This window comes from Schistocerca americana, chromosome X (assembly GCF_021461395.2).
Source record: "Schistocerca americana isolate TAMUIC-IGC-003095 chromosome X, iqSchAmer2.1, whole genome shotgun sequence".
Lineage (NCBI taxonomy): Eukaryota > Metazoa > Arthropoda > Insecta > Orthoptera > Acrididae > Schistocerca > Schistocerca americana.
The window spans coordinates 691,124,747-691,133,919 of NC_060130.1; the positions used below are offsets into that span (position 1 = coordinate 691,124,747).

A 9,173-nucleotide genomic window follows, 5' to 3' on the forward strand; every position below is an offset into this window, starting at 1 on the left:
GAATCCGTCTCGTGCATTCGATGAATGTCATATTAAGACTTTTCGGATATACCAGCTGAATGGTAGTTATATCTTTCAAATTCCCTGCTTAAGCCTGAAGTACCCAACTGCGATTACCGAATCAGGTACGAAGGATTCTTTTTTTTTATCTTCAAAGATTATGCAGCCACATCAGATACCGTCTATGAGCATTGCTAGTATTGCTATAACTGGGACTTTCGCCTTGTTCCCCTAATCGGGGCCGCCTCTCTACATATCTTAAAGACATCGTGTTTGATAGGCGGTAGCCTAATAAAACTGTGAAGACAAATCTATCTTTCATACCTAGAGCGCGGCAGATGTAGACCAGTTTTTTCCCGATAGCTTCTCGTTCATCCCGAATGGTGTCCTTCAATTCGCCAAATAAGTCTTCACAGACAACGACATCAGCCCGAACTTTTTGTTGTTTGCTGAGCTCCATGACTGTGGATTATAATACTGTAAGAAATACAGCCATCAGCCACTTTTTCATGTATTTTTATTTGTACAAATACAAATTTTAAGCTTTTGCTCATCTTCAATTGGCGTAATACATATTTAAATCATGTTACTATATCGATAAAAAAATCGACTGCAGTTTTGACGTTCCAGCTCCCCTGTGCAAAATAACTGTTTTGTTCGTCTACTACACTATGCGAGTTGTATATTTACAATATATTATATATATATTTAGGTGCACTTAGTTTCTTTTCTGACTGTTGTTGCTCCTATTTTCCTAATTTGTAGGCGTTCCAAAAACACTTTTCGCTTGTGTGATGCACAAAAACAGTGCAGTATCCACCATGTTACCGACTGACACGTTTGCTTGCATCAAAAGTTACATTTTTCTCACAGGTTCTGAAAGTACTGCTGAAATCAGTGGGATGTGATCATTAAATATGTTCAATTTAAGCTTCTGAGGGGTTAACAACTGATTAGTATATAGTAGACTGTGCTGAGTTTACTGCTTAACTGAACTATTATGAATACTACAAAAGTTATACAGTACATTTTTATAAGAGAATTAATCTTACATATTTTATCCACAGTTAATAAATTTGACATATAGGACATTTAGAACAAATAAAGGGAGAACAACAGACTTACATGATTCAAATGGTTCAAATGGCTCTGAGCACTATGGGACTTAACATCTGAGGTCATCAGTCCCCTAGGACTTAGAACTACTTAAACCTAACTAACCTAAGGACATCACGACCATCCACGCGGGAGCAGGATTCGAACTTGCGACCGTAGCAGTCACGCGGTTCCGGATTGAAGCGCCTAGAACGGCTAGGCCACAGACTTACATGAATAAAAGCTACTAATACATTGAATGCACTCACTCTAGATTTGACAACACAAATATGTGGTCTTTTATTCCATCATTTTTCAGATGTACATCCGGAATATTTTTGATTTTGCTTCATGTTCTGATATATCGGCTGACAACCTTTCACCAAGTCTCAAGGTGAGTCGCTGTCAAGGATCTAAATCACTTTATACAATGTGGAGTAAACGAGCATGTGCGACAGGTCACAAGTGTGTCAGTCATAGATTAAACTTGATGCGTCTAAGAGTAAAACAAAGCAAGCCCAGAGTCAGTGAATCCGCAGTGTTTACGAACTATATTGTTGATAACTGAAGCGTTTTGTTTTATGACGATCTAAGTGACAAAATGATAATTTTTCAGGTGATACTTCTAAATGGCTCTTCATACCCAGACTAGTATATTTTAGAAAGGTCCAAGTTCCAGAGACAGCCATATTAGTTGCAATGATTTCAAATGTTTCTGTGGCTCTATGTGCCAATACGCACATGAAAGCTACTGCGCTTACTGCTCCCGCTTAATGCTCACTACAGCAGTGGGATTGTTGCATAACATACTTTTGTTGTGTGTGACGTTGTATTATTTCTACTGAAACTGAAAGAATGTTGTGAAATGGAGAAAAATACTTTGAGAAGGAGGAAGAGATGAATGGTTCAAATGGCTCTGAGCACTATGGGACTTAACATCAATGGTCATCAGTCCCCTAGAACTTAGAACTACTTAAACCTAACTAACCTAAGGACATCACACAACACCCAGCCATCATGAGGCAGAGAAAATCCCTGACCCCGCCGGGAATCGAACCCGGGAACCCGGGCGTGGGAAGCGAGAACGCTACCGCACGACCACGAGATGCGGGCAGGAAAAGATGAGGAGGAAGTTTGCATATTTAAAAGAAAAGGGATCACTAATTTAATATTGGAGGGCAGCGTGGAGAGTAAAAATCGTAGAGGGAGACCAAGAGATGAATACACTAAGCAGGTTCAGAAGGATGTAGGTTGCAGTACGTACTGGGAGATGAGGCAGCTTGCACAGGACAGAGTAGCATGGAGAGCTGCATCAAGCCAGTCTCGGGACTGAAGACCACAACAACAACAAGTGCTATTTTAAACTTATTAAAGAACTGAGCGGGTGCGTACATTTGTTGCCAACAAAAGTGATTTAACATTGTGATACAGTCCTTGGCTTCTTAGTTTTTGTGGTGCGGATAACCTGTTTGTGCCTACACAGCCGCCGAGATCTGAATACTGAGCATAGCTACTACGGACTCGCCGATAAAACGAAGCAAGGATCATTCTTGATAGGCTAATTCAGATTTGCGTTATTCATTGTCATAGGCCTGGTACATATGAATCTCCAGGTTAAAACAGGCGTCAATGCAGTGCACACTATTATTTGTCTGAGGGAAAGGGTAAGCACGTAAAGGCATGTACCCAGAAATTTTCGAAATAAAAAAGCATTACACATTCCCCACAAAGCAGTTCAAGTTTGTACTGAGCGAAAGAAAAAAGGAGATGTGACCTACATTGAGGGACGGGGAGGTAAAAAACCTTTGAAACTGAGTGTAGAAGTAAGGGTATCTATTAAACAATACATCGAATCACTCCCACTGGAAGAAAACCATTACACCCAAAACACATACAGTAAGAAGTGTTTGAATACTGATTTGAGCATAAACAAAGTAGAAAAACCTTGGTGCTGACATCACCTACAGAGATATTCAAAAAAGAATATTCTCATCTACGATTTGGGAGGCCAAAAACTGATACATATTTACGTCACGACGTTTTAAGCTCTCAGATGAAAACTGCTCCAAATTCTGACAAAGGTATATTTAAAACACATTCATCAACGCCACGCAGAACAGGCACGATAACTCATGACAAACGATATACCTTAATGTTAGCAACCGGGAAGTAACACTGAAATGGCCCTACAGTAAGTAACATTTCTTCTAACACTGATGCATTCACAGATATTTTATACTAAGCAGCTGTCCATGTATAGCATTTGTCTCCATGAATGTAATATAGACAATAGTTACATGTGTCTTTGGACTCAGAATACCGATGGTCGAGGAGGAAATCAAATAGGCTCAGTTTTGTTATTATTACTGTGCAATCACTTTGGATAACAGACTCATTTGAATGTTCGGTGTGCCAGTTGTATCGATCAAAATAAGAATCAAATGATCTTTGTCACAATGATTTTTCTGGTAGCAACTCACAAATTGCAGAGTATCGCCAAAACGTTTTAGTTAGTGGTCACTCTTACTTTCTCTGTGATCGGGAGTTTGCTCTCTTGGAGGAAAGGAAGTAAGTGACGAAGGCTTACGTGCTAGACGACATCAATAAGGTGATTGAGGAAGCTCGACAACATAAACCTTTCAAGGCTGTAACAATAGATAGGACTAATTTCAATGACATTCGTTCTGTAAGTGTTCAAATGTTCAACATTACGAAAATGAAGATCAGTAATATTTCCCAGATCTATGATGAGGAAGGACTTTTAAGACGTGACTTGATAAAAGTAAAGAAATTTCACAGTGACTTCAGAGCTTCGTGTTTGTGAAAGGTGTTAGACATACAGATTAGAATATCCTCTTTGACAGCGCAGACGTGAAATGAGGGATTTCCATGATTTGTCGGGCAGGAAGCTCTCGTCTCGATTTAGGAACATTACTGTTAATTGTATTTCCACAACTTCCTTAACCACTAAATCCCTGTTGAAGGAGGCCATGACCAGTATCTTAACTTCCAGTAATGCATGGAATGGCCTGTGGAAACACAACGTCTAGCTACTGCTAATTTGTTAGACTGTGGAAAGCAGGTGTATAGCTGGTGCTCAGTGGTACGTTCTTCCACAGTTCGTATCGTTTGTCCCATGTACCTTTCACCATACTCAGATGGAGTTTCATATATACTCATTCTTCGTGAAAGTAGATCATCCTTCACAGATCTCAGAAGAACCGCTGTTTTGGCTGGTCTAAGAAAGGTCCCGTCCGCTTTATGCTTCTTCGTTATTTTTGCAGTTTTCGAAGAGATATTTCCCAAATACGGTAGATAGGCCGTATTTGGAACATGAATTACAAATTTTCCAGATGGACGCTGACAGATAACAGAATATTCCATCCGCTGGATAAATTTCAAGACACATGTGATCTTTTATTTAGTGCTTATAAGCATTTTGTTAGGTGGCTCTGTTTGGTCACTAAGAATGTTATTTGGAGATACACATTTGTGAGAATAAATTAAAATTTCTTCTAGTATGTTCATTCTTTGTCCTTTTTTGGCCGGCTGTTGTAGATTGTGTGCTACGACTGACACTTGATGTTCATCTTAGCTACACGCGTGGCAAATGTTGTTTTGTTCAAGCCTTTTAAACGATGAGCATCCACTGGTTCATGGAGTCGTACGCTGAAATTTTTTATTGTTTGGCCAGTCCATGTCTTCGAACATTGCACATTTCTGATCGATTTTATGGCTTGCTGTTATTTTTATGAATGGCTTTGTCCTTTATTTTGTTATTTGTGTAAAAAAATATTCTGATACTTGTTCCTGGAAAGGTTCTTATTTTATAAAAGAGTTTTCCTAAATATTATGTAAATTGAAGGTGGTGGTAGAGAAAGGAAAGAGAAGAAACTATTGATTCCAGCTGCATCGGGAATTTATGCGGGTTCAGCGGCGACGAGTTAATACGTGCGCCGATTTGGCATTAAAACTCGGAATCTTTTGCTTACTAGGCAGTTGAGTTAACCACTGTGCCATCCAGACATGTTGATCGCAACTGCGCGGACTGTCTTAGCACACCTCCCCACCGGCCCACATTACCACTTAGCGCCACCTATCAGCAGTCCCCGTCTGTGGTCACCACGCTCGATAATTTTAGATTCCCACAGGAGGTCGAACGTAATTGTGCATCGGCACTGAAGGTGGTGGATTCATTGCCCATCAAGGCGAACCAATAGCATGAATGCGTGGTGTCTATCATATGTCTTAAAGAAAAGATCCCCGTTGATATATATCAACGCCCGTCAGCAGCTCAAGGTATCAATATATAATTCTAATTTCGTTCTAGACGGCTGCATGACATCAATGTCCGAAAGAACAGACACTATATCCATATATGTATATAGTTCTGGCAATAACGGCCATGACCTTCCTCTTCTGTGCGAATGCACACATATTACCCGAACTCTTACGGGACTTCGTAAGAATGTCTTCCACGAGTAATGAGTGTGTTGGGTAGGGACACTACGAATGTAGTGTGTGGACGTATAAGGTGAGAATGGGGGTCTCGCGGGAGGCGTGCGTAAGATAGTCCCTGCAGTCGCACTATTCTCTGTGCCCTCGGTGGCTCAGATGGATAGAGCGTCCGCCATGTAAGCAGGAGACCCCGGGTTCGAGTCCCGGTTGGGGCACACATTTTCACCTGTCCCCGCTGATATATATCAACGCCCGTCAGCAGCTGAAGGTATTAATATATAATTCTAATTTCGTTATAGACGGCTCCAGGTTATCAATGGTGTCTGTTCTTTCAGACATGTCCGAATGAACAGACACCATATCCACATAAGTAAATGTGAACCTAATGGTTGTTGAACACCAGAAGATGCCGAACTTGAGGTTAGCTGGTTCGATTCCGGGATGGAGCATTCCGCGTCACGGCGTAGCCGCTTGTTAATAACTCAATGAGCGCTCAGTCCGGAACAGCGTGACTACTACGGTCGCAGGTTCGAATCCTGCCTCGGGCATGGATGTTTGTGATGTCCTTAGGTTAGTTAGGTTTAAGTAGTTCTAAGTTCTAGGGGACTGATGACCAGAGATGTTAAGTCCCATAGAGCTCAGAGCCATTTGAACCATTTGAATTCACAAGGATAAGATCGCGTCGCCGCCGCAGTTGGGCACAGGTTCGGTACAAAATGGAAGAATACACCACCTGGCCCTCGGCTTCAACACGAGGTGTTGCCGCATCACCGGTCATTGTAATCTGCACGTTACGACTCGGCGCTGCATCGCTGCCGCGAGGAATTGAGCGAGTTAAAACACATTGTATTACTGTGGTTGTTTAAAGGGTCTTATGTGTCAATAAATGAGTGATGGTGGAACCACCATACCATCTGAAATGTGTGTCTGTCATTGGAGCTACTTATGGAGAGATGCAGGAAATATAGACCTTTCTCGGTCTGATTCTCAACAGTGAAGATGATCTTCTGATGCATTTTATTCATTTGTTTTGCATGGTCCTGAATTTCATCTATTGTCCCATCAAAAAATTCAACTCACATATATCTGGTAAAGTCAAATTTTTTGGGATTAAGTAAAAATCTCACTTTGTTTTATTGTTACCCTGAGAGATACACTACTGACCATTAAAATTGCTACACCACGAAGAAATGCAGATGATAAACGGGTATTCATTGGACAAATATATTATACTAGAACTGACATGTGATTACATTTTCACGCAATTTGCGTGCATAGATCCTGAGAAATCGGTACCCAGAACAACCACCTCTCGCCGTAATAACGGCCTTGATACACCTGGGCATTGAGATAAACAGAGCTTGGATGGCGTGTACAGGTACAGCTGTCCATGCAGCTTCAACACGATACCACGGTTCATCAAGAGTAGTGACTGGCGTATTGTGACGAGCCAGTTACTCGGCCACCATTGTCCTGACGTTTTTAATTCGTGAGAGATCTGGAGAATGTGCTGGCCAGGGCAGCAGTCGAACATTTTCTGTATCCAGAATGGCCCGTACAGGACCTGCAACATGCGGTCGTGCATTATCCTTCTGAAATGTAGGGTTTCACAGGGATCGAATGAAGTGTAGAGCCACAGGTCGTAACACATCTGAAATGTAACGTCCACTGTTCAAAGTGCCGTCAATGCGAACAAGAGGTGACCGAGACGTGTAACCAATGGCACCCCATACCATCACGTCGGGTGATACGCCAGTAAGGCGATGACGAATATACGCTTCCAGTGTGCTTTCACCGCGATGTCGCCAAACACGGATGCCACCACCATCATGCTGTAAACAGAACCTGGATTCATCCGAAAAAATGAAGTTTTGCCTTTCGTGCACCCAGGTTCGTCGTTGAGTACACCATCGCAGGCGCTCCTGTCTGTGATGCAGCGTCAAGGGTAACCGCAGCCATGGTCTCCGAGCTGATTGTCCATGCTGCTGAAAACGTCGTCGAACTATTCGTACAGATGGTTGTTGTCTTGCAAACGTCCCCATCTATTGACTCAGGGATCGAGACGTGGCTGCACTATCCGTTACAGCAATGCGGATAAGATGCCTGTCATCTCGACTGTTAGTGATACGAGGCCGTTGGGATCCAGCACGGCGTTCCGTATTACCCTGCTGTACCCACCGTTTACATATTCTGCTAACAGTCATTGGATCTCGACCAACACGAGCGGCAATGTCGCGATACGATAAACCGCAATAGCGATAGGCTACAGTGCGACCTTCATCAAAGTCGGCAACGTGATGGTACGCATTTCTCCTCCCTTACACCGGGCATCACAACAATGTTTCACCAGGCAACGCCGGTAAACTGCTGTTTGTGTATGAGAAATCGATTGGAAACTTTCCTCATGTTAGCACGTTGTAGGTGTCGTCACCGGCGCCAACCTTGTGTGAATGCTCTGTAAAGCTAATCATTTGCATATCAGAGCATCTTCTTCCTGCCAGTTAAATTTCACGTCTGTAGCACGTCATCTTCGTGGTAGTAATTTTAATGGCCAGTAGTGTATGTTTGTGTGGAACTTAATTATGTCAAATGAGGCGAAATTATCTGTCTTACGAACCTGAATGTCCTTTATACAATTGCCTAGCTCGTAACTATTCGGTATTAAGAGTGTATTTTCAAATTTGTATGTCCTGCTGAGAATCTCATTCAGTTTCGTGTTGATTTGGTAAGTTTGATTGCTTTGAAAATTTACAGTGGTTCTATTGACCAACTCTGTTTGTTTATTTTAGGTTGTGCTCATAGGTCATGCATATCAGTGCTGTCGTGTATATCTCATATTGTTAAAAGGAAGTTTGTTTTCTTCAATAGATTTTGAGTTTATTCTGAAATTTGGAAGTGGGATCTGTCTCAATTTCCGCTAGATTATTGCGACGGAAGAATTTATTCAGTGTTGTCCATTCACTGTTGTACTACTATGCATTACAACAATAGAGCTACATTTGTCTGCTTTTACTATTAAAGCACTGAGTCATTCAGTTTGTGCATATGTTTTGAGTACTGTACGGTCAGTGTCAAATTTTGTTATGGCCCAGAATAGTGCCACTGGTAGAAACTGCAAATTCGTCGAAGTTCCGCCTTGGCAGCTCACAGAAGGTGAACAGCCTGTGTCATTGACCAGTAGTTTGCCAGCTAGGAGTAATACTGAGCGAGTTGCGGCAAACATGGGAGTTACCATAGGATGGGGGAACGACCGAGTGTCCGCATCTGTGAGCGAAGCATAACGATTTCAAGGAAGCTGATAGATACAGTCGTACTAGTGGCAAAGCGGAGTTTGGTAAGAAAAAGGTTAGAACAACGCAAATTTAAGTATTCAGGTGTCGAGCCAGCACCTATGAAAGGTGAAGTAAAAGAGGTAAAATCAGCACATATGATGCCACAGTCATCCCCCATCGCTGCAGAGCGCATGCTAAGCTCTAAGATAAATACCCCACCCTTTCTAACAAATGTCTGGGTGTTAATTGCCGGCCGCGGTGGCCGTGCGGTTCTAGGCACTTCAGTCCGGAACCGCGTGACTGCTATGGTCGCAGGTTCGAATCCTGCCTCGGGCATGGATGTGTGTG

General features: G+C 42.3%; 1 non-coding gene across 1 annotated transcript; it reads left to right on the forward strand.

Moving 5' to 3' along the window:
- Nucleotides 1-5,693: 5,693 nt before the first annotated feature.
- On the forward strand, nt 5,694-5,768 carry Trnat-ugu. The gene has a single exon. It is a non-coding gene; the product is annotated as a tRNA-Thr (tRNA).
- Nucleotides 5,769-9,173: the final 3,405 nt, after the last annotated feature.